General features: G+C 46.9%; 1 protein-coding gene across 7 annotated transcripts in view; it reads right to left on the minus strand.

The window, feature by feature from the left end:
• Positions 1 to 24480, minus strand: part of PLCH2 (phospholipase C eta 2) — a 340028-nt gene extending 315548 nt beyond the window's left edge. For 2 of the 7 annotated variants that reach the window (XM_029579069.1, XM_029579064.1), the window contains exons 1-2: positions 24305 to 24439; positions 16723 to 16900 (exon numbers count right to left, since the gene is read on the minus strand). The gene's annotated coding sequence lies outside the window, so the exon portion shown is untranslated. Of the gene's footprint in view, positions 1 to 13991; positions 14547 to 14578; positions 14858 to 16722; positions 16901 to 24304 lie in introns of those variants that run through there. The other 5 variants (XM_029579068.1, XM_029579063.1, XM_029579065.1 and 2 more) reach the window with 4 other exon arrangements.
• Between the last annotated feature and the right edge of the window lie 84 nt (positions 24481 to 24564).

The raw sequence follows: 24564 nt of genomic DNA on the forward strand, positions 1-24564 counted from the left end.
AATAGTTTGGATTAAATGCAGATTGGATGGTGGGGGAGGGAGGGAGACTGCAGTTCAAAGCATCAAATTGGGAGCAGCCATGACCCTGATCACTTGTTCAAGGTGACCCCGCTGGCTCCACGTGTGGTGGTGGGACGGGCCGAGCCACTCGTAGATTTTCCCCCCGTGGCATCGTTGGACGAGGAGTCTCTCTCATTCCGGTTTCTCTAACCACAACAGCAGGACGAGCCGTCCGTCGATGCAGTGAGGGTAAAACCAGGGCACGCTCGGCCTGTCCCCCTGACACGGCGCTCTCTGGGCAGCTTAGGGGGTGCACTGTAAGTCAGACCTCCATCCTGACGCAGCCCTGGTTCAAAGTGTGAACATCCATTCTGCAAACGTTAACGTAAAATGGAACCAACTCGGGTCGCTGCATATTTATAAAAACAAAAAGGTAAACCTGTTAAAATTCAGAACTGGCACCGTGATGCACTGGTTGGAAAGTTTTTAACAAAAGGTATGATAAAATTAATCAGATTCAGAACTGAATCGTTCGACGCTGATCAGATGAATAAAATGCAGTCAAACATTTGCAGGTCCGAGGTTTGGAGGAGCTTGACCCAGGACACAGATCCATCCTCAGCTGCCAAGTCACCCAGTCCCGGGAGAGAGGGGGTTTTTTTTGGCTAGCCCTGGCTTTGAACGTCTGTCCCAATGTATGCTGGTATCTGTAGTCCCTGCTTTTGCTCTTGGTTCCAGGACGCATCAGGATTGGGGGGGGGGGGGGGAATCCAGGACAGATCTGAAAAACCCCTCCTGGAGGTGGGGAACTGGGCAGCTCTGGGATTCTCTCGCACGGTGCACACTGCCCCTCCAGGCTCCTGCAGGCCTCCATCCTGCCCTTCTGTGGGGAAGTTGGAGAGAGGAGGGCTCTGGGTGCTGATGGCAGGCGGGGGCTTTACACACTTAGCACTGAAGTGGAGACCAAAATCCGTTTCCTGCCCCTTCTTTCTGCCTCTTTTCACGTGCCCTTGAAAAGCAGAGGGATAGCTTATGAAGATCCCCCATAGCGGGGGCAGGTTGGAGCGGAAATAAATCCAGCGACGGAGCCAGAGCAGAATCTGAGCAGGCTCCGATAACGGGACACACAAATTGCAATCCTGGAAATCAGACTGCGGGACCAGCTGAACGCTGCCGAGAACAGCTACGGGCTGGAAGTCAGCAATTATTCACATTTTTTTTTTTTGTATCTGCTTCAGTGGAGGCCTGTGGTGCATCGCATGCTTTTCCTTCCATTAACCGACAAGAGCCAGGGCCTTAAACCTAGAGCACTGCACAACCAGGCAAGAGAGACGAGGTGAGAAGCTCCTACCTCAGAGGTTTACGGTGTACGAAGGAAAAGCGAGGAGGAGGAAGTGTTGCAGGTCACCCAGCAGGAAGGGCCGGCGGCTGCATTGAAAGCCAGATTAAGACAACTGGGTCCAAGGAGGCATAAACTGAATTACGTCCTAGCTATTATTTAAAAAATGAAAAACGATTAAAGCGTTTGCAAATGTTCAGTACTCAGGAGATTGGTACCCGTGGGTTGGATTCTAAGGGTCATTTTTACAGAAACCCCCCCCCCGAGAGCGTTTTCTTCCAGGCTCCGGGCACTGCGAGTGGCGCTTGCTCACGTCCCCATCTTTTTCCCACACAGTCACCGGCTGTTTCCTTCGGCAAGGCATTCGCCAGGGCTGCAGAGAGGGAAGCCTTCAAGCCACGCGGCTCAGGGCCGAGCCGCCCGGCTGTTGGAAGCTGAGCATTCACCTTCCCAGCACCGCCACACAATGTGACGAGCGGAGAGAGCTGCCCAGGCCTTGGGTTTTGTGAGCTGTGCCAAAATGCCCCTGGGTTGAAGCACAAGACAGATGAGGCTCGATTCACGAATGCTCTTCTTCCTTGGCTGCCTATTACCCCATCCTATTCACTTTAAAACGTTCCCGCTGGCTTGCAAGGCTCTCCCATACCAAGGGCCCTTCTTACTTTAAAAGGTCGATTGAAACGTTGGGTTGAACTCCCTGGCTGGAAAAGCGTGACATAAATATACGATGAGGATGATGATAAAGTAGTACATTACACTCAGCTAATGAAACTCCTTTGTAGATGCCTTACTTGGCCCCACGTTGAGATTAACGGATGCAAATTTTTCTGGGATAGCAAGATTTTAGTATTTATTCAAACCTCTCGTTTTTACATTTATTTATTTGTTTGTTTTTATATTCCGGTGTTCGATTTACATATCATATCTACATATAAGGCTTTTTAATTGTCTTATTGGACTTTTTACTGATCATCCTTAAGTAGGTTCTGTGTTTTTGAAGACTGTTTTATTAATGCTTTCTTACATACTGTTATTTGCTTTTAGGATGTTATTTATTGCATAATTTTTATGTGAAGGCTTCATTTTTATTATATCAAGTTATGATTTTATTTTTTTTACCAGATTTTACATCTCATTAAATTTGTTGTGTGTTGATTCTGTGAGGTCAATTTGCTTTTTGATTTTTACACTGTTTTGCTGTTCCATGCTTTGGGCAACATTTATTTTGGAAAAGCAGGTGATAAGAAGCTGTAAATAAACCAGCCAGTCATGTAAAGAAGCTGGACAAAATTTTGGCTAAAGTTATCTGAACAGTTTATTTATTTATTATTTTATTTGGAACGTTTATATATCGACATTCATGTGCAAAATTACAAATCACATCGGTTTACAGTGAAACGATAAAAGCAAACAAATGCATTACATCAAACAAGGGATACATGTAACTGGGATCAAAGGTTACAAATAAATACTAAGCTCTTCAAGATAGCAAGAAACTAGAAATGCACGGTATCACATATCCAGGATACATAACAGGGGTTCAAAGCTAACTATGATAAAAAGGAGTCTGGAAGGAACAAAACAGATGAAACTGGGTGAGAATGGACCAATGGATAAACATCCCGGGGGATGGGATAAAGTTGGAGACAATAGGCCAAAGGAAGAAGACAAATTTGTTAACAAGGCAAGTAGAAAGATGCATAACTTGCCTACGAAGTTATGCCTTGTTCAGAGAAAGAAAAGCCAACTAAAAACGAGTCCAGTTTCTGGTAACTAAAAACGAGTCCAGTATATGGTAACTAAAGACTAGTCCAGTATATGGTAACTAAAAACGAGTCCAGTTTATGGTAACTAAAAACGAGTCCAGTTTATGGTAACTAAAGACTAGTCCAGTATATGGTAACTAAAAACGAGTCCAGTTTATGGTAACTAAAGACTAGTCCAGTATATGGTAACTAAAAACGAGTCCAGTTTATGGTAACTAAAAACGAGTCCAGTTTATGGTAACTAAAGACTAGTCCAGTTTATGGTAACTAAAAACGAGTCCAGTTTATGGTAACTAAAGACTAGTCCAGTTTATGGTAACTAAAAACGAGTCCAGTTTATGGTAACTAAAAACGAGTCCAGTTTATGGTAACTAAAGACTAGTCCAGTTTGTGGTAACTAAAAACGAGTCCAGTTTATGGTAACTAAAAACGAGTCCAGTTTATGGTAACTAAAAACGAGTCCAGTTTATGGTAAGGATAAGTTCTGCATAAGAGCCTTTTTCAAGCAAACCAGGACCCTAAAACGCAGACATCCCAAGCCTCACTTTCCCCTGACCTCGCTGTAAACACCTCAGGAAGTTGGCAGGGAAATCTTGGGAGGGCGTCAGCAATGTTTGCTGAACAGTTGACCAATTTACCAAAAGAAGGGGACAGGCCTCACCCTCACGATAGGGCCTGAGCGAGGAGTAGCAGTGCCCGCGAGGGGAAGCCGCCAAAACAAAGGAACGCCAGCATAAATCACTCTGATTTGTACCAGTTCATGTCGTGGGACCAAGTTCCTTTTCAGGCTGATCTAATGCATGCAGAGGCCATCAGAGCAGGTCAGGTCTGTAAGTGGCACGAGTAATGTGAAGCGGGCGATGTGCTGGAAGAGCGTCAACTCACGGGCTCTTAGTCACTAAAGAATGTCTCCTTAAGCACAGAACGAATAAAGATCCTTTCAGAATAAGGCCCGCAGCTTTGTTTTTGCTGTTTGGATATTTCTGTCTCTTGTCCATTTTTCTTTCTCCTCTCAATAGCCTTCTCTCGAACAAAACAGACAAATGTCTCATTTTAGCATCATGCAAAGCTAATTCATGTACAAACCAAAACCCTGAAATAAGTTAATGGGTACAATTTAAAAGCCTTTAGCTGCAGAGCTGGTCTGAAAAATGTACTTTGGCACAACCCCCCTCCCCATCAAAAAACAGGAGACTTCACTTTCCAGCCACGGCTTCTAATCTTAGCCAAAACCAAGGGCTGCACTTTGTGTAACCCAGCTGTCAGTCCTACTGTCAATGTTTCTTCTTCTTTGCCCTCATAAACTCCAGGTGCCCAAACCTGCAGCTGAGCCATGCACTCTACATGTGGCTGCATGCATAAACTAGAAAATTATTCTTTAAATATGTTAAATTATAAAGCATGTTGGGGCGCTGTTGGAACCACTGAATACCAAGAAAGAAAGAGATCTAGGTGTCATAGTGGATAACACATTGAAATCGTCGGTTCAGTGTGCTGCGGCAGTCAAAAAAGCAAACAGAATGTTGGGAATTATTAGAAAAGGAATGATGAATAAAACGGAAAATGTCATAATGCCTCTGTATCGCTCCATGGTGAGACCGCACCTTGAATACTGTGTACAATTCTGGTCGCCGCATCTCAAAAAAGATATAATTGCGATGGAGAAGGTACAGAGAAGGGCTACCAAAATGATAAGGGGAATGGAACAACTCCCCTATGAGGAAAGACTAAAGAGGTTAGGACTTTTCAGCTTGGAGAAGAGACGACTGAGGGGGGATATGATAGAGGTGTTTAAAATCATGAGAGGTCTAGAACGGGTAGATGTGAATCGGTTATTTACTCTTTCGGATGGTAGAAAGACTAGGGGACACTCCATGAAGTTAGCATGGGGCACATTTAAAACTAATCGGAGAAAGTTCTTTTTTACTCAACGCACAATTAAACTCTGGAATTTGTTGCCAGAGAATGTGGTTCGTGCAGTAAGTATAGCTGTGTTTAAAAAAGGATTGGATAAGTTCTTGGAGGAGAAGTCCATTACCTGCTATTAAGTTCACTTAGAGAATAGCCACTGCCATTAGCAATGGTTACATGGAATAGACTTAGTTTTTGGGTACTTGCCAGGTTCTTATGGCCTGGATTGGCCACTGTTGGAAACAGGATGCTGGGCTTGATGGACCCTTGGTCTGACCCAGTATGGCATTTTCTTTCTTATGTTCTTATGTACCAATAGCCAGTAAGATAAATCTTTAGTCTTTTATTATAAGATATCTTATAATAGGAGCAGTGCTTACAACAACCGAATAAACCTTCAGTTCAGCTCTGAGCTGTTACACTTAGTTACGGTAAATACGTCACCATCTCTATTTTACACACCAATGAGACAGTTTGTTTGTCTGCATTACATTTTCCTAATTGGTTGGCATTATAATTTTATTGCATATATGCTAATAAGACTAGATTCTTGTAAGTCATATGATGACTTGTAAACTGAGTGCAGAAGGCAGAAATGAAAGAACTCTGACCTTTATTTATTTATTCATTCTTATTAACCACTCACTCAGGAAAGACCCTGGCTGGGGTTGTGTACAAAAACGTGCACACTTTTAAGCATTTCAGTAGCCTTGGCTATTCCTACAAGCCTGAACAGTGCAATCTTATTATACTGCATTTATCTTTATTTCTTCAGTGCCACCAAACTGGTCTAGCTTCATAGACAACCTTCTCAAAAGCACCTTTACAATGCTGTTTAAAAGTCACACGCTATTCAAAATTCAAGCTGCTGTTTGTCTTCCTGAAGGTAGAAAAAAAGGTCAAACAAACAATGAACTCACTGACCTGATGAAGGGAGGATAAGTTTCCGAAGCTAGTCACACATGTATCAAGCCCTCCACCTTGTTTCTACAAATCCAAATGGACTAGCACCACAACCACAATATTTTCCTCTTCCTATAAGGTAAAGCTATAGTACTGCACTAGAGCCGTATGTAGCCCTCTTCTGTTCCAGAATATTTTAGTGCTGAGAGAGAAGACTGCCAGGACCAGAGGTGAGGTCCAATTGTTGGAAAACTGGACTGTGAGTCAGGCCACAGTGGAGACAAGAGTTCAAGACATGCGACTCTGGGAAAGGTTCTGATGACATGATCCGTCTGGTCCCCAAAGTTCTTCTACACGTCTCTGGTTAAACTATTTCATGGCAGACTGCAAGGAAACCAGCGACTCTGAGCAAGTCACGTTATCTCCCTGTGCCTCCAATCCCAGCGAAAACAAGGCCATGCGTCTTAAGCTTGATCCTGGTGATCAAACTATGCTTCCAGGCACTTTTTAAGGAGTGTTCAGCCTTGCCTTTTCAGCACCTGAACATCTATGTAAATATCTGAATTTCCAGCAAAACCAGCAGGTTTCCAGCCCAAAATTCCTGAAAAAACATCTCCAGTTGGAAGGCCCACCCTAATCCTATTAATGCCATCAGTGCACACAGCCCTGGCTCTGCTCGCCCACCACTCCCTGGTGGGGCACTGTCTTACACAGCCGGCTTCCTGAGTGTATTGTTCATAGCACTCCAGGTCCAGAGGCGAATGATACCTGATCGCACCTTGGAAAGAAGGTGCTTCTTGTACTGCCAGAGAATAAACCATTCTTCTTAGACAAACATCAGGACTGTGCAACTGATCGGGAATGACACGTTGGAAACATTATTCTAATTAATGGTATCAAGGCGCACACATAATAACCCCTCTCGTGAACAAGGGTCGCTTGTGTTCAGAACCCTAAGCAACAGGTGGCAGTGCCCTCCACTCCGGATGGACGATGTCTTTTAGATCCAAGCAGATGGCGGATTGGTTTGTCTTGAAGAACATTTCCCCACACCTGTTGGCAGCATCCAGTCTGTGATTCAGGCTTAGAGAAGCGATGATGCGTCTGCCCCCGTTGTAGCTGGCGAGTCCCTACACAAAGGCAGCTTCCTGGCTTCTCTCCCTCGAGGTAGGTTTCCCCACCGTCCACTGCTGCAGTGACTCCAGGTCCGCCTGTCAAATCCCAGGTCAACGTTTGTTTGTCGTATTGAGAAGCTCCTGGAGTGCTTGGAGCTGGCAGCTGAAAGAGCAGGACTCCCGGATTCCTTGGGACCTGGAAACAGGCGGCCATTTTATTTACTGTTTAGTCAAAGCAGATTGCACCAAGCAACCCTGAATTTTAAGACTTGAAGTTTTTTCCCCTTTAATTGTTAGGTTTCTTTTCCCCAGCAGACAGAAGAAATCAAGCAGGCAATGGGCTCTCCTGCCAGAATCAGGGGAAGGTGCACTTGGTAGTGGATTTAATTACTCACCTTTTCAAGGTGAGTTACATTGCAGGTACTGCACATATTTCCCTGCACAGAGGGCTCACCATCTAAGTTAGTACCGGAGGCAACGGAGGGAGACGCGATTTGCCCCAGGTCACAAGAAGCATCACTAAGGGAAGTGGGACTCCCACGCTCTGCTCTGGATAGAACCGGGTCCAGTTTTTCCCACTGCACTCAGGGCCAGTGCTGGCTTTTTGGCTGCCCTGTGTGAAAAATGACTGTGCTGCCCCCCACATTCAGTGTCTGTCCCAGGTCCTTGAAATAAAGCCCAGCTCCATCCCGCAATCTATATTTTTAAAAACCGACACCCCAGAACCCATGGATAGGGAAGGGTGTTAGGTACCCTAGGCAAACCTTACAGCCTTGCACACACACACGCCACCCTCCCCCTCCCTGCACACCCCCATCCTTTACAGACACACACAAATTATGCATTTATAATAACTTTTACATGCAAAAGAACATTCAAAAGTACAATCTTCTGAGTCAATATCACTACTTACACCATGCATATTATATTTACAGGCACTGATGTGGTGCCAACCAGAAAACCCTGCAAAAAAGACACTTGGAACTCCTATGGAATTGGACTTTTTGTAATGCGAATTGGGTGTGAGCTTGGCCCTCAGAAAGCCATGAACAAACAGAATTACCATTACTATTGTAAACCTTCCAACCTTATCTATGAAAAGGCAACACTGCACACACTGCACCAGGCCCTAGAACACCAATAAAACTCCTATTAGGAAACCAGGCTGCTACAGATCATAAGAACATAAGAACTTGCCATGCTGGGTCAGACCAAGGGTCCCTCAAGCCCAGCATCCTGTTTCCAACAGTGGCCAATCCAGGCCATAAGAACCTGGCAATTACCCAAACACTAAGTAGATCCCATGCTACTGATGCCAGTAATAGCAGTGGCTATTCCCTAAGTCAACTTGATTAATAGCCATTAATGGACTTCTCCTCCAAGAACTTATCCAAACCTTTTTTGAACCCAGCTACACCAACTGCACTAACCACATCCTCATACACGCCAGCAAAATACCTCACCTCGATCACATATGCAGAACACAGACCAACCCTCACCAAATACAGAATAAAGAGAGCAGAAAGCATCAACAGAAACGTGCTGAGAGGAACTGAACTGGAACCCACAACAAGCCAACCTCTACATGCAGAGCAACAATGGAAAAACAGAAACATTACCTTTCTTCATAAAAACATTAAATAATAAAATCAAGCAATATAAAACAATCGTAATAGTAAAATCATATTCATAAAAAAAATAAATACTTCAAACAGTTAATGAATAGAATATACAAAATTTCCCAAACACCAAGAAAATATTTCAAAATATCTGATGAATAAGAAATCCAATAATTAAAAAATGTTCTATTCCCTCCAATCAAATTAAATATTTTGAAAGAGCAGAATTATCAAATTACACCCAATAATTAAAACTAATAAGGATTAAAAAAAATCTCCTGCTCTCCATACCTGTGATCTTCTGATTTCCAGTCAACCTGAGATTGTTGTGGATTGTGGGAGGTACGGACGCCCAGATTTTATCTTCCCTCGCACACACACACACAATAACACATTCATTCTCTCACACACTCCCTCTCTCTAACATACACAGGCTCCCTCTCCCTCACAGATACATCATGTGTGTGTGTGCCTGTGAGAGTCTGTGTGTGACACACGGGCTCTCACAGGCACACAAAGATACACACAGGCTCTCTGTGGTGAAGAACTTCTAGAAAGTGTGTCGGTTCTGAAGAAAAGCTGGAACCTCTGAGGGCTGTGATACTTTTTATCAGAGCGTGGTAAGGATTATCCAGAGGTGCTCGAGATGTCAAGGCTGCACGGGTTCTACCTTCATACACAAGCAAGGGCCTGATCTTCTGAACCTGTGAATGGAGTTTGTGTTGGGTGCTCTGTATTTTGGTCTTGGCACCAGCAGTAAGAAGATTATTCGCCTGTGAGCTGCTGTTGACCTGAAGTCTCAACACATCTGGTCTTCCCACTATTCTTATGCAAAAATAAATTGGGGTGGAAGTCAGAGAACCAGGGCCAGATCCCAACTTCACAATGACATGGCCTTTAGTCTTGCAGCTCCTAGGGAAAGCGAGCTTACAAGTCAGAAGCATGATTTGGGTGCTGGTGTCACCTATGCAAAATCGATCCCAATAAAATCAAAAAACAGTAAAAAGCCACAAACCAGTCTGGACCAGCTAAGCAGGCAAAGGATCTTTAAACAGACAGACACCCCCCAAAAACTCCCAGGACACCAGACGAATGGCAGAACACAACGTTGCAGATTCTAGGTTATCATTCCAGATGAGAAAATATTCTTTAAGCGAGCGATTCTTGGAAAGCAATTTTCTTTAAATGCACCTTTAGTTTTAACTGCAATAAAAACATCCCCAGTCTGTTTATTCACAGCTGTCAACAGCCTTCCCAGCCATTCCCCTGTAAAGAGAGCTCAAGCGCCAGTAAATGCGATCAATTGTTCCTCTAAGCTGTGACTTGAGTTCAATTAGGATCCATCTTTTCAAAGAAGAATGGAATTTAAAACACAAAACTCCTTCACGTTTCCCCCGCTATGTCATATGTCATGCAATGCATTTCTTTCAGATACTGTAGGAATAAAACGCTCTCAGTCTCAGAAGCCCTCCATAATGCATTCAGCTTTATGCTGATCGCCACATAACAAACGCCGAGTTTGTTATGACTGAGGCTAGAAACGCTGGCAGGCTTGACATCCAGGCTATGCAGATAGGGTGGGGGGTTTTTTTCCTCCTTTTAATATCAAGCTCGCCTAGAAATGTTTGCGTCTTAAAACAAAGTGCGTTGGATTAAGGCAGCGTCTGCGCACACCCTGGGTTCTACAGTGGCCCATATTTATTGGAGTCTCTCATCTGGATCAGCGCATTTTAAGAGGTGGAGGGCCTCCGCAGTCACTGACATATCAAGAGCAAACGTGGCTCATGGAAAAAAAACCACAAAACTTTTAAGCCAAGCTCATAGGGCTCATAGGGCAGGAAAAGCAGCGTCAACAGCTAAAAACACCTACAGATCCACGTTAGTTGAGGACTTTATTCAACAGAAGAGATTGGTGGACAGTGGGAAGCGGTGAGGTTATGGGGAAGGGAGGAAGGAAGTCAGGAGACCGAGTACGGTCTAAGGAACAACGTTTGGTCAGACTTGGCTGGTGGAAAGGTCGCCTTGGATCTGTAGAGGCATCCCCAAGGGCCGAATAGACCCATCCAGCAGGAAGTACTTTCTTATCAAGGGGCTCTCGCTATCTGCGCTCCACATAGCGAGACAATAATTATTTAACCAGAGAGTTTCCTGGGGCTCTCCCCTCCCACATAACAGTGAGCGGAAGGCTGGCCTGCAAGGAACAGCAGCCTCGGGGTCCGACTATGGCAAGCGCATGGCACAAAATCCTAATTAATGGGAGAACCACTCCTACCCTGACGCATGCTGGTTGCTCTCTCTGTTGAGAAAACCAAGGCTAACCGGAAGATATTGGATGTTGGGAATTTAAGTCATTAGGCATTTGGGGAGAAAAGGGGTGGGACAGTCACCTCCCCCAGGTTAACCCAAGGTCATCAATCCCTTCTGGGTTTGGCCCCACTGCATTGCATGAAAATGTCGTTCTACCTTTTTAAGGGAAATCAGGAATACAACTTTGTTTATGCAGTGAGACAAAAGTCAGGACGGGCTTAGCATCCTCGGGCTGACCTGGGTAGAGGTGGCAACCTTGGCCGTAAACCGAAAGAGTGCAGGGCAGCCTAGTCAATGCGACTTCATCAGTGCCCAGCATCGCAAGCGTCCGACTGCCATTACGGCCCGTTTCCTGAGGCCGCGCACAGGGAGCAGAGCGGCGTGGCAGCAGGCTCAATGACACGGAGCCACGGGAGTCTTCCCTGGCTACTGCGGCAACACGGCAGCTCTGAGCCCTCCCACTGGTGCCCAAGGATCTGGAGCCGGGAGGCCGCGGCCAGGGAGTTTACTGCATCCGTAGTTTGCTCTCTCTGCTTGCTTTATGCATCCACAACAGCAATTCCAGACTGATTCATAAAAACAAAAACAGCGGTAATGATACAGCATCATCCTTTAGAGAGCAAAATCCTTCTTAAAAGGTTTAGGTAAGACAAGAGAGCCTGAATAACCTCCTGCGGGGGTGCTCTGGAGCCTTGCAGCAGAGATAGCGCACCACCTTGCACAGGTCGTAAATATCGTCCACATTCCAAGGCAGAAAGGCAATCCCTGCAGACGCTCGCCTGCTCCACCTCAAAGGAAAAACCCTCGAAGAGCTCAGCCAGAAAAGGCCAGGGGGCCCCCGGGACGGCAGCTGCCAGCCCCCTAAATCTCTTCCAAACGCCAACAATTAGGTTTAACCTTGGAATTCTGGGGGAGGAGAGAAAGGGGAAGGGGCTTCACAGCCAGTGCTGTGTGTGGAAGCGCGCGGGTCCCAGTCCCAGCTCTGCCACTGGCGTTCTCCGTGCCCGGAGCCGGGCTGGTGATGCTGCCTTGTGCCTCGGTTTGCCTGTTTGGTAGTAACAGGACATCGGGTGGAGAGGCCTTCAAGTCTCCTGAGCTAACTCAGCTTTCTTCTTGGTGCATTAAAAAGATCTCAGACTGGGCAAAGATTCCAATGATAATTGCTAAATCGCAGAGTGCACCAGTTGGGGATCTGGCCAGGACTGCCTTCATGGTCTTGGTAGTGATATTAAAGACAAACATTAGTAGTTTGAACGTGGCAAACCAATCAGCAAAGGGCAGCTCTCCATTAACAGTCTGGGGGCTAGTGAGGAGATTCACTGAGTGCAAGAAGCACAGCAGTCTACTGCTTTCCTTCTGAATTCAAGGCTGCAGTTTTCCTACAGCTGATTTACCTTCCTACTATTGTTGTCAAAGTTTTCTTCCATTCTGCATCTCCGGGAAAAATGCTTAAGCACATTGGGTCCCAGGTGTGTGCACTTTGTGCCCTGCAGATCCCATCCCCTGCTCAGATGAATATTTACTATTGGGAAACAACACTGCTCGGCCATGACCAGGCCCTATGGGCCTGATTTACTAAAGATATGTTCCCCATTCTGAGTCCATGGGAAAACATCTTAGTACATCAGACCTTTTGACCTAGTGGGTCATGCAGGATGCCCTAATAGAAAGTTTGCTCAGAATAAATGGACATTTGATTCCTCAATGTAATCCTTGCATTCAGCTATAATAAGTCAAAACCTTACAATAAGCAGACACAGAGACCAAAGGGGTCATGATATGAGGCTGGGGGGGTAGGCAAGGAAACCTCTCTTCACAACATAGAAACATAGAGATGACGGCAGAAAAGGACCAAATGGTCCGTCCAGTCTGCCCAGCAAGCTTATGGTAGCATCTGCTGTGCCGAGTAGGTTACCAACAGCCTCACAGTGGTGAACCGAAAACCAGGACAAGAATCTGAGAAGGCGCAGGATAAGCACAGAGGATGCTTGATGGTGGTAGGATCTGTGCTACTAGAGTAGGAATAGGAAATGAGCAGGCTTACATCGGCTAGCCTATCCTGTTTCTAGGAATCCGCATGGAACATGCTCAATAAGGCAGGAAGTTTGCAATACGGCGCACAAGTTAAGTTACATCATCATCACTTTTCAAAACGGACTTGCATGCTGAAAATTATCCCCTGCTTACACACTTATAAAGTGCTGAGACGTGTGCAGAAGTTTGTTCTTTTCTTGAAAATGCAGATGCACGCCTTTGGAAATCTCGGACTCCCGAAAGCACGCGTGAGAAGTCCAGACCCCACCTGCAGGAATGGTTCTGCTCAGTGAGGGCAGACAGGCACATTCACGCTTCCCCACATTCATTTGGTAAAAGGCCCTTTCTGCATGGAAAGCGCTGCATTAACCACAGAAGTCCCTTTGAAACTTACTCTTCCGGGGAGGGGGGTGGGGATTTCCAAACTTTTGGCAGTGCTGCAAACTCTGCGGGCATTTTTTGTCCGCTGAACTAATTTTCCAAGCAGAGATTCTCAGCTGCTTTTTCCGCAGAGGCTTTTCTCATGAAAAATAATGCGTGGAGCTTTGAAAATGCTAATCTGTGTGCGCTGCTTTCCCCCCCCCCCCCCCGACCCTTGAGCGCCCCCCCCCCACCGGGAACACCGCCTCCTCATGTGGCTGACGGTCCACGTGCTCTGGAAGCCCGCGTGGCCTTTCTGACGGGATAAGGAAGGGCAGATCCATATTTACTTTCCAAAACCGTTCTCTCCAGGTCTGAGCCGTCTCCTCGGCTGAAGTGAGGATGTAACTAGCAGGCAGGTAAGCCCCACCCCTGCTGGCCCACAGGGGAAACAAAATTAAACCGTGCCCAGCATCCATCCACACCACACCAGGCTTACAAAACGTCCTGCTTCCAGATGGGAAGGAGCTCGCCCACAGCGCATCTCTCTCTCACTGATTGTAAGGGCAGGAATTTCCCTCCCCCCCCCCACTAAATTGAACAATCTTGGAAATAAATTAATTTTCAAAGGCTTTACCAGAAAGCTGCATCCTTCAGAAAACAGGACCCGAGAGCACAAGCTGCAGCCCGTGGAAGTAACTTCAGACAGACAGTGACCCCGCCTCAGCTGAGAGGGATTGGTAATGAAGGCCAGGCCTTGTCATCATGCAGCTGTCAGATGCTTTTGTTCATGGGGAGGGGGGGGCTGTCGCTTCCCGGTTGCCCCTTCCTTGGCTGCTCCCCTTTTCTGCCATCCCCCGAGCTCCTGCTTTTGTGCCACTTTGCTGGCTTGCAAGCTGCCGTCTGCTTGGCAGGGCCTTAGCCCGTCTGACAGGGAGCAGCACCTCCTCCTCCTCCTCCTCGCCTCTCCATCGGAAACAGGTTGCTTTGCAAACTAGTCAAGCCGCACTTTGGCAGCGAGGTACAAGCCAGCACAGCCGCAGAAAGCCGGCACCTTCGGTCGCCGCAAGGGAACTGCTTTCCCCGATCCAGTTCCTTGGGGATAAAAGCAGAGGCCGGTAGCCACAGTGGCAACCTGAGGGGGACTGGTCACATTCAGGTCCTGCAGCCCAGACGAGGAATAGCCATCCCCACCCCATGAAAAGAGAGAGAAAAAGAACACACCTGGATGCCTTCCGCTCAGTCCCTGGGCCAGAGGATGTTCATGTCTGACCAACTCTGCCTCTCAGCCTCACATGCACCGGGAAGAGGGGAATAAAACCTCTCTCTCTCTCTCTCTCTCTCTCTGTGCAGCTTCTGAAGTTGCTGGCTCCTCCTCCCCGGTTTTACCCCGGGAAGGCTCCCTCCCAACCGCAGCCGGCACAGAGGCACTCACAGAGCTGAGCTCCAGGGTAACAAGTTCAGAGTGGGAGGGGAGAGGTGGAAGGAACAGCACTGGACTCCTTCCAGCAGCAAACCGGTTCTGCAGGTTGCAAACTGACACATCCCTCCAGTCTAACGTTTGGGCTTTAGTTTAAAGTTTAAAAAACAAAACAAAAAAAAACAAAAACCCATGCGCTCTCTCTCTCTCCTTCTGCTTTTCTGCATAGGGTTAACCAAAGGGAGTCAATCCGTGTAATCCTGTTACAGAAGGCACAGGGGGGCGGGTGCACGGTTAATCATTAGCCGGCATTGTTTTCCTGACCTGCTCCGCTTCTTCTTCTGTGGATGCACTGCCCCTTTCCTTCAAGGCCTGCCTGGAAGGGCAGTCTCCTCCGACGCGGTGCTGGTCTCTCTCTGCAGACTGCGCGGTACCTGTTATGGCATCAGTCTGAGCTTTCCTCCAGGTGACACCTCACATGCACCCTCTCCGCCTCGTTCTTAGGCTGGGTCACAGCTCCCTGGGAGCTTTCCCCCGTTCTCCGCCTCCACCAGGGCACCACTGACTTGTGTGTAAACCATAAATCCCTGCCAGGCCTTTTTCTCTTCTCAGACACCACAGGATGCTCCTGACAGAATAATCAGTGCATGCTTTATTCCTGCATCTCTTTGCACCGTGTCTACCTCCATCAGCGGCTAGGCCTGGCCAGCAGGAGGTGCTGTTGGGCGATGGCTGGCTCCTCACGGGCCCTTGGCGAGTACAGATTAACGCGTGTGGCCTCCTTTGGACTGGCGGTGCTTTTCACAGTCTCCCCAGCCTGGAGGTGCAAATAGCTTAGGGTTGTATCTACTTAGTCCGAGGAGCGGATTCACCTGCATAGCCTTAGCTAAGTTACCCGGCAAACCCAGCCTCTTTTTGCGCCCCGAATGACTACAGTTGTGAGTCAAACAAGTGCCCTTTCCCTATATTTTCCCTACCTCTTTTCTGGTTTCGGTGCTCCCAACACAAATGTGAACACCTCGGGCTCTCTCTTTCTCCTTTCCAAGAGTCCGCACATGTTGCCGTGCACTCGCTTTGCCAAAACTGCAACCGTTGTCTTCTGAGCCCAGTGCACCACCTAACGGGTATCGTTTGTATAACTGGAAAGAATGAACCAGGCTCTGATGGAGCTAGGAGAAGAAAAGGAGCAAGAGGAAACTGTCAGGTCCAAAAATAAAGAGCTTCTCAAATATGCCTTGGCAGCAAAGTTTTGAGAGAGAGCACCAAAAAAACCCCCCAAAAACATCTGGAATACTCCGGCAGAATCTGATCCAAAGTTTCCGTTGCAAACTCTTAAGAAGATAAAAAGTGCCTTGCGGGGTCAGACCAGGGTCCATGGAGCCCAGCGCCCTGTCGCCAAGAGTGGCCAATGCAGGTGGCAAGTGCCCGGCCGATCCCCCAGGGCTGCATCCATTTCTGGTGTCTCGCTCCTTAGAAGCCGCAGTTTGCTTCTACTGTTTGAAACCCCCTTCCCTCTCAAACAATGGACCAAGTTTTAGAAGCAACAACAGGGGCCCAACACGGGGTTTTCCGTTGTTATTCTGCTGACCTGACCCCTCATGACCTTCTCACACCCGTGTTTTTTTTTCTGGCTCCGGTAAGGAAAGCGACATCATGACGTTTATGACACATTGGAGGGAAATCTAGGGAGTCGACTTGGTTGAGAATGCAGAACCAAAAATAAAAATGTGCAAACCCCCCCTCCCCAAAAAAAATACATTTAAAAAGCTCAAGAGAAATGAAAAATCGGATATGTGATCTCAACAGACCGAGAAAAACAGAGCTAAGAAATTAGGAACTGGCAATTCTGAGGGAGCTAAGTATTGTTGCCATTTAACTTCAATACATTCACAAAAGTAATTAGGATAATGATAATTCAAGGGTCAGGTTTGCCCTCTGGCTCACCAACCTGCAGCTCGGGCTAGCTGGGGTCAGACCGTCTGCTGTACCCTTCCCTCTGCCTGTGTTACGTTCTCCAGTGTTGCTTTTTGCTGACATCTACTGGCCAAGAGGGTGTGTAGGAGTCAGGGCCTGTACAAAAGGATTCTCCACCAAAATGCTGGTTAGTCTCCAGTGGGGCTTTATTCCTTGTAAATAAAAAGAGAAGGAGTTGATTTTGATGAGTTCTCATAGTAAAATAGTTGACAGCAGAAAACAACCAATTGACCTATACAGTTTGCTCAGTTATCCTTGTCCACACTGCAAGCTGTTGAAGGTTGACCCTTCCATATTCAAGTCAGCTTTTGTTTTCTCTCTCATTGGTTCTCTAGCAATATGGATAGATAAGCATACAAGTTCCCATACGCAAGCCAACCCTCAGCTCCCACCCCAAGACTCACCACGAACCCTTTGCAAAAATCTAAGCATCTAGCGAGTATATTGTGGCCACTGCCAGATCATCTGGCCTCCTAGGTGCCCCTGTGAAATGGTGCCCCCAGCCGCCATCAACCTGCCAGTGGTGAAAGCTAGAAGAAACATCCCAGAAATTTTAAGCATAAGAAAAAATGCAGATGTTCCTTCCAGCCATCCATCTGTGAAGCTTGAGGCAGGTGGACCATGAATGTCGACTAAGTCACCCTTTGGGTGTCGTTTCAGAAGCAGCCAGTTGGTGGCAGGACTGGCAAGCGACAGTGGAGGTGGTGGGAGGGAAAAACAGTACAGGGGCTCAAAAAAGCCTGGGCTAAGCACAGAGGGTTCCCCATTGTGAAGAGACTTTCTCCGGATTGTACCCCATGAGCTTGATAACACTCTATATGCGGAGCTGGCTTTTGCATTATACGTTGCTTTTTAACTGCATTTGTTGTTAATTTTGTCTGATTTTATGTAATATTTGGTTGTGAGTGTTATACCGTCACCCGCCTAGAACTGTGGATAGGGCAGGAAATTCATTTTGTGGCGGGGGGTCCGTGGTGCTGCCCCAGGAAGGAAAGTGGGCAGACTGGATGTTGCCTTCTGCCGTCAGATTCTCGGTTTACGTTTCCTATGACAGAAGAGGACCGAGGGTGGCTGCTGGCCAGGGCCGTACTGTTATGGGTTCATTTAAAATCGGCCCTCCGATTCCAACTTTCCCCCTTTTGCTCGTTAGTTTTAAGGCGTTTCCGGCCTGCCTCACCAGCCTCTTCTTCCCGTGCAGGTTGAATTTCTAGCGGAGGCCCCAGGATGTGTTCGGTAAGCGAGGAATCGTAAACCTGCTCATCTTATCATTGTCCCGTTTCTGCCAGGTCCTTTGATCACGTTTCCAGCCACTGCTTCTTGCATAAACCCGGGCCCCACAAAGCTGGAAAAAAAAAAAAAAAAAAAAAAGGCCTTCCTTCTGAGCTCGTTCTCTGCTGGGGGTTTTTTTCTTTTTGCAATCTGTCCCTTTATTTGGCACCCCACTGCTGCCACTCTGCCTGCTCCCTCTCCAGATGCCTGTCTCGCAGCTCACAGACTTATTATTCTCCTTTCTTTCCCCTTTCCAAGCTCGAGGTCTGTGCTCCTATAATACTTGTCTTTCAGGGAGAAAACACGGCTTTTCTTGCCAAAAAAAAAGGAGCTCCGACGCCGCGCAGCAAGGCGTTATCCACGCCGCCTGGATTAGGGTCTGCTTTTCTCTCTTTTACAAAATTCCTTGTCACCCATGAAGTGCAGAAATCGCTCCCTTAAAATGTCCGGATACTGTGAAGTCTGGTATGGTCTTGTGCTCCAACTGCTCCCCCAGCTGCACCACGGCCAAAATCCCTGCTGTGCTCCTAACAAAGCAGTGAATTATTTCCCTGGGAATAATGCACTTGTGTGCAAGGAGATCCCACAGCTCAGAAAGGTCCTGCATTTAACCACTTAACACTGAAAGTGTCCAACATAAAAATTGCTACTCACCTCCATCAACCTCTACAGGCCTTTCGGGTCTCCGCTGCTCAGCCCAGGCTCCCCGGGAAGCCTTTGAATAGAATTTAGTTTTGCAACTTGCACATCAAGTGTAACCACACACCAATGCTCACTAATTTTAGCCCATAAACCCGTAGAAGGGTTTCTCTTAGTTTGTGTCTATGGCCCAAATCACAACAAAACTGAAGAGCACGGTGTCAATCGAGTCACCTAAGAGCTTTTCCATAGCCCGGAATACACCTAAACATTTCTATCACATCGCATGATATTCAGCCTAAAAAATAACAAGAGACACTGGCCACGTAGTCACAAATCTTTTCCAGTTTTATGAACACAAGCTCTAAAAATCCTTTGGTTGGCCGGGTGCCTCGGTGGCAGTGTAGAAAAGGTCCCCCGGGACGACCCCCCGAGTTGGATCTTCGGCTCCTCGGCTTGGCGGAGTCTGAGGAGGCTTCAGAGGCAGCGTTCACAGCTCCTAGAAGGGAGTTCATGGTCACTGCTTACGGATCCAGGGCCCACGGCCTGCAGCGGTCTGGGTGGATCCTCGCGGCGTGGCCCCCGGCTGAGGACGATCGCTGCAGTACACCAGGCTAGTCAGGCTGGGGAAGAGGGGCATCCCTCGGTACTTGCAAATGAAGGCTCATGTTGCAGATCTCCGTCCCGGTTCTGAATGAGCTGGAAATGCAAAGGAAGCGGGGAGGGAGGAGATTGCTGGGTCACAAAGAGAAATCTGCCTGCTTGCGGGTTGTGTTGAGGCTTTCCTCTCCTTCACACATACACATCTGTGATGCGGCCATTCCTCCACGCCTTCGTGGGACAAACGCAACAGCGGAACTCAGCAGCAAAGAAGCAAGGGGGGGCGTAAAATCAGGGATCAGGACGAATCTGTGGAAAATGGGCCTGGAGATATTTATCATCAACGTCCAGGTTTCCCTGTTTCTACAACCGACCCAGTAGATTGTGATATTATGGCGGCCAGAAAGGTAGGAATGTGAAGGGCCTGTAGGATAGGACTATCGAGGCCTAGAAAGTTCTAAACGCAAATGAGGAAGATCCGGAATTCACTGTTGCTCTCTTCCCCTAAATTAGGCCAGGAACAGAAACTTCTGGACGTTCGGCTGTGGTTTTGCAAATCTGTAACGTCCCAACAATTACTCCTGCAGTGGCAATCCTCTGCTGGGGTGCTGGCCCCCCCCCCCCACAAGAGGTTCTGATTTATGATCTATCCCGGCAGACGCACTTGCACTGAAAACCCGATCTGGGCAGCCTGTGTGCGCTAAGCCCTGCGAAGGGCTGGCACACATGCAGAGGCCTAACAACATCACACCTAGGACAGCGGGAATTGGACTCTAAGCACTGCCACTTTTGGTGAAGAAGGCTGGAAGGATTCCCGGCAGGATCAGCAGTTAGATAGCCGAATCATCTGCAAGTTAAACAACACAACAGACCGGCTGACTGGCAAAGGCAACTCCAGTCAATTGCCTTATTTTCACTGAATCGTGGAGGGCGAAGGAAATACTGAGGCCCATAGCCAGCCGCTATCTGGCAGATCAAGTTAGCCAGATAAACATAACTTGCCCGGGATATTCAGTGCTGCAGCCACCACGATATCTAATAATTATGGTACCTGGATAAGGTTACCTGGCTAACTTTAGGCCTGCTCATAGAAGATCTATCTTATCTGGCTAACTTACGGGCCGATAAAGTAACGTTCGCAGGAGAGCGGCGCGCACAGGTCAGTGTCCTGTGCGCGCGATTCAGTAAACTAAAATATTTAAATTAGGGCCCGCGGTAAAAAGAGGAGCAAGGGACACTAGCGCGTCCCTAGCGCCTTTTTCAACAGGAGCGGCGGCTGTCAGCGGGTTTGACAGCCGACGCTCAATTTTGCCGGCGTCGGTTCTCGAGCCCACTGACAGCCACGGGTTCGGAAACCGGACGCCGGCAAAATTGAACATCCGGTTTTCAACCCTCGAGCCGTGGGCTGCTTTTAAATTTTTATTTTTATTTTTTTTTTACTTTTCTGTGCATTTCCCCGGCGCCGGCAGAAATTAACGCCGACCTTTGGGTAGGCACTAATTTCTGAAATAAAATGTGCGGCTTGGCTGCACATTTTACTTTCTGTATCGCGCGGGAATGACTAATAGCGCCATCAACATGCATTTGCATGTTGCGGGCGCTATTAGTCTCAGGGGGGTTGGACGCGCGTTTTCAACCCCTTACTGAATAAGGGGTAAAGCTAGTGCATCGAAAATGTGCATCCAATTGCGGGTTGTTAGTCAGGTAAGACTGTATATTGGTGCTTAACAAGCTAAGTTAGCAGGATAAGTAGCTCTAGCCCAGAACACCTGGTCTTGCTCTCCCGACTTAGCTGGCTAACTATTTAGCCAGATAAATAGTTATCGGGCTAAGTAGTGGCTGCTGAACACAGCTGACTATTCAGATAGCACCACTTAGTCAGATAAGTGGCACTGAATATCAACCTCAAAGTGACTTGACTAAAGTCAGACAGAAAATCAGTGGCAGTGCCACTCTTGAACTTGTCCCATTACTCACCAATTTTAGGCTCGTGCTTTAACCACTCCTCCTAAGAGGCAAAACGCCCAGCACTGCTTCTAACTAAAATCTCATCGACATTACATAAAAAGTGGCAGGTTTAATCAAACTCGGTGCCAAAATTGCACCAGATGTAGCGATGAAATGAACCCATTATTTTAAGGGGAAAACTGCCAAGGCAAAACCCGAGCAATGCTTTGATAAATCTGCCTCTACCCCCTACCCCACGAGTACAAGTCAATCTAAAAGCTTTCTGCAGAACCTGGTTAGATTTCTACAGTGAGGTAATGAGGGAGCTTTAACGGGCAGGTCCAGCCACTCACCCCGCGTAACTCTGCAAGTTGATGGTCAGGCGTTGCCACCCTTTTGACTGCATTGTACCACTGGCAAGCCCACGAGAGCATCAGCGAAATCCATTCTGCGCGCTTTCACGTCGCTCGGTTCCTAGGGGGCTCGCTGCTCGCGGTCTATGGCGCGACAGCCACCAATTCTTCACCTTCTGCTCTGTAAACACTTCTTACTTGTTCTTTATTCTCTGGCGACAGCCTCAAACGCCGCTTCTAATTGTCTCCTAACTTCATCTCTTTCCTCTCCCTCTCTCTGGTAAATGACAGCCACCTGGTGTCTTTCAGCTGTGTTCCTATTTTATTTTCATGTTCCTTTCCAAGCACAAACATTTTATGATTTTTTTTTTCCTTACAAAATCAGACTTCAGCAGCAGCTGCTGCTATTTTTTTTTTTTTTAGCTGTTTCTTCAGTTAAAAATAATAACAATGATGGAAAAAGGAGCTTGCAGGCATTCAATACGACATTCCCTTGTCCCCCTCCCACCTTAAACACTGACATTCACAGAATTGCCAAATGCCCTTCATTCAGAAGGACAGTTTTTCATTTGAAAACAAAACAGGCCACTTTTGTGCTTTGTAGCCAAAAACATTTAAAAAAAAAAAAAGCTACTCCAATGCATTTTCAAGGCTAATAAACACATGCCCCTCATTATCCGTTTCCCCAGTGTGGCTCATCAAGCTTTTCAAATGTTGGCAATTCTACAGTCGTACTAATATTTCAAAAGAAAAGGGTGCTTTAACTCTTTCTGTACTGGCAGGCAGTGCACAGGAAGAAGCCAGCAAGCAAGCACTAAGATCAAAGTCAATGGAGCTTCTACACAACCAGGTTCCTGAAGCTCTTTTCCTATGGAAGCCACGTGTCCACGAGGCACACCGTGGTTTAAATGCACCTCTCCCAATCTGGCTCAGCTCCCAAACCTTTCTCTTCATGCGGCTTAGTCATGCCATAGCGGTGGGGAATGAACTGGCAAGGTCTTTCAATACCTGGAGCCTTCACATGCTCTTCTGAGATACTTACAGACTTTCTGAGTAGCCCATGTTTCAAGTGAGGTTATTATTTTCCTGGATCTTCGATGAAAGAAGTCTATTACTCCCACTCAAATCAAAAGTCAAATTTTCTGGGAGTGAGAGAAAATAGTTATTTACATGTAACAGGTGTCCTCCAAGGACAGCAGGATGGTGGTCCCCACCCATAGGTGACGTCGTCAGATGGAGCCTGGCAAGGAACTTGCATCTAAAAGCTTTGGACATGCCTCACTGGACTTGTGCAGCCCTGCCCATTCTCCCACATCCCTTGCAGGAACCTTCTGTCCATGATAAAGCTAAGACTACGAGAAAGGCAGGGCGGTTTTGTAAGGACTGAAATCCAGCTGTCCTTAGGGAACGCTTATCATAGGCATGTATGGTTCTCCATGGACAAGCAGGATGGCAGTCCTCACCCATGGGGAATCCTGAGCTACAAGCTGCTCCAAACAAAAAAAGGGAAAAATAAATACCAAAACAGTGCCAGTGGGAGCCTCTTTGATGTCTTAAGGGAATAGGGGTATATTAACTAATAAATCTATATTAATTTAAACTATGCTTGCCCACAATGCAGTCTCCCTATCCTCTCCTATATGTGTTGATGCTTTACTTTTGTTGCATGAAGCTGTAATCTTCTTTAGAGTTTTGCCATACAAAGAGGACTATGAAATGCAAATAAATCATCCACTTTACATAATAAGATAAATAATATGACCCAGTTTTCTGAGTTTGTTGCAGACTATTCACAACTACAAACTTTCATTTTTCTGTCTGGAAAACTACACAGCTTAACAGAATATTAGCATGGAAACAAAGACCCGACGGGAAAACTAATGAAGACAGGCCTTCCTTCCCAAGGAAGGATACCTGGCAACCCTGCTCCCAATAGCTGAAAAATCTGGCAACCATTACGGTTACCATAGCAGCAAGAAACAAAACACTGTGTTCCCACATCCTAGATGCCAACATTTGACAGCTTTTAAGTTGGGAGAGTTAAAGAAGGGGTGAAAGAGGATAATCTCTCATTCTCTAATTGAAATGCATCACAGTACAGGAGGTTTTTTTTTAGAAGGAAACATGGAAAACTTTTAGACAACCATTTATCTTCAGAATTAGCAGCCAGTTAAAAGGGGGTTGGAACAATTTTTAGAAAGGGCTGTGGAAAACTGTTTTTGACCCAGGTATAATGGAAGCTAATACCCTCAAAGGAGGCTGCAGCAGAGCCATTTTCCACACCCTCTGGAAGTTTGCTTGTGTCTCTGGCATTTTCAGCAACAGTTCCCCAGGAACCCCTAACAATTTCAACACTTGCATTCTAAAATTGCTTTATATTCAGATTTTTCCTGATAATTCTGGATATTGCAGGACCTGAATTATATATAGATTTCTGGAGTTTCCCAAACCTTTCGCACCTGCAGCCTGTATTTTGCTGGACAGTAACTTGAAGGTAAATATTCAACCACTAGTTGGCTGAGCAAATCAGCCGGATAAAGATATCCGGCGAACTTTGGTCATGTCGCTTATAGGTAACCAGATAAGTTGTATCAGGCTAACTACAGATAGGCAAACCACACCATCATTCACTTATCCAGCTAATTGCTTGACTGGATAAAAGCAGATAAGTAGCGGCCGCTATTCATGTAGCACCTCTTTAGCTGGCTAAATCGGAACTTGACCGTCTAGGTGGCGCTGCATACCGACCTCTTGGATTTTGTTCAATGAGAGCTCATTTTATGAACCGAATTTTTAGGAAACTCGCAGAAAGCCTCCACGTCAGTGACACTACAAACATAAAAACAAAGATGGAAAGTTCACATTATAAATTCCGCACCCCTCCTCTTCCAAACCCCGGCTGGGCTCTGCAGCTTCCGCCCCTCCACTCGCTCACGTGACCATTTACCTCGGTGACGCCAGACGTGCTGAAGCCGCCGGGTTCCGGGCAGGTGCTGGCAAGGCCGCGC

Source organism: Rhinatrema bivittatum, chromosome 15 (assembly GCF_901001135.1).
Source record: "Rhinatrema bivittatum chromosome 15, aRhiBiv1.1, whole genome shotgun sequence".
Taxonomy (NCBI): Eukaryota; Metazoa; Chordata; class Amphibia; order Gymnophiona; family Rhinatrematidae; genus Rhinatrema; species Rhinatrema bivittatum.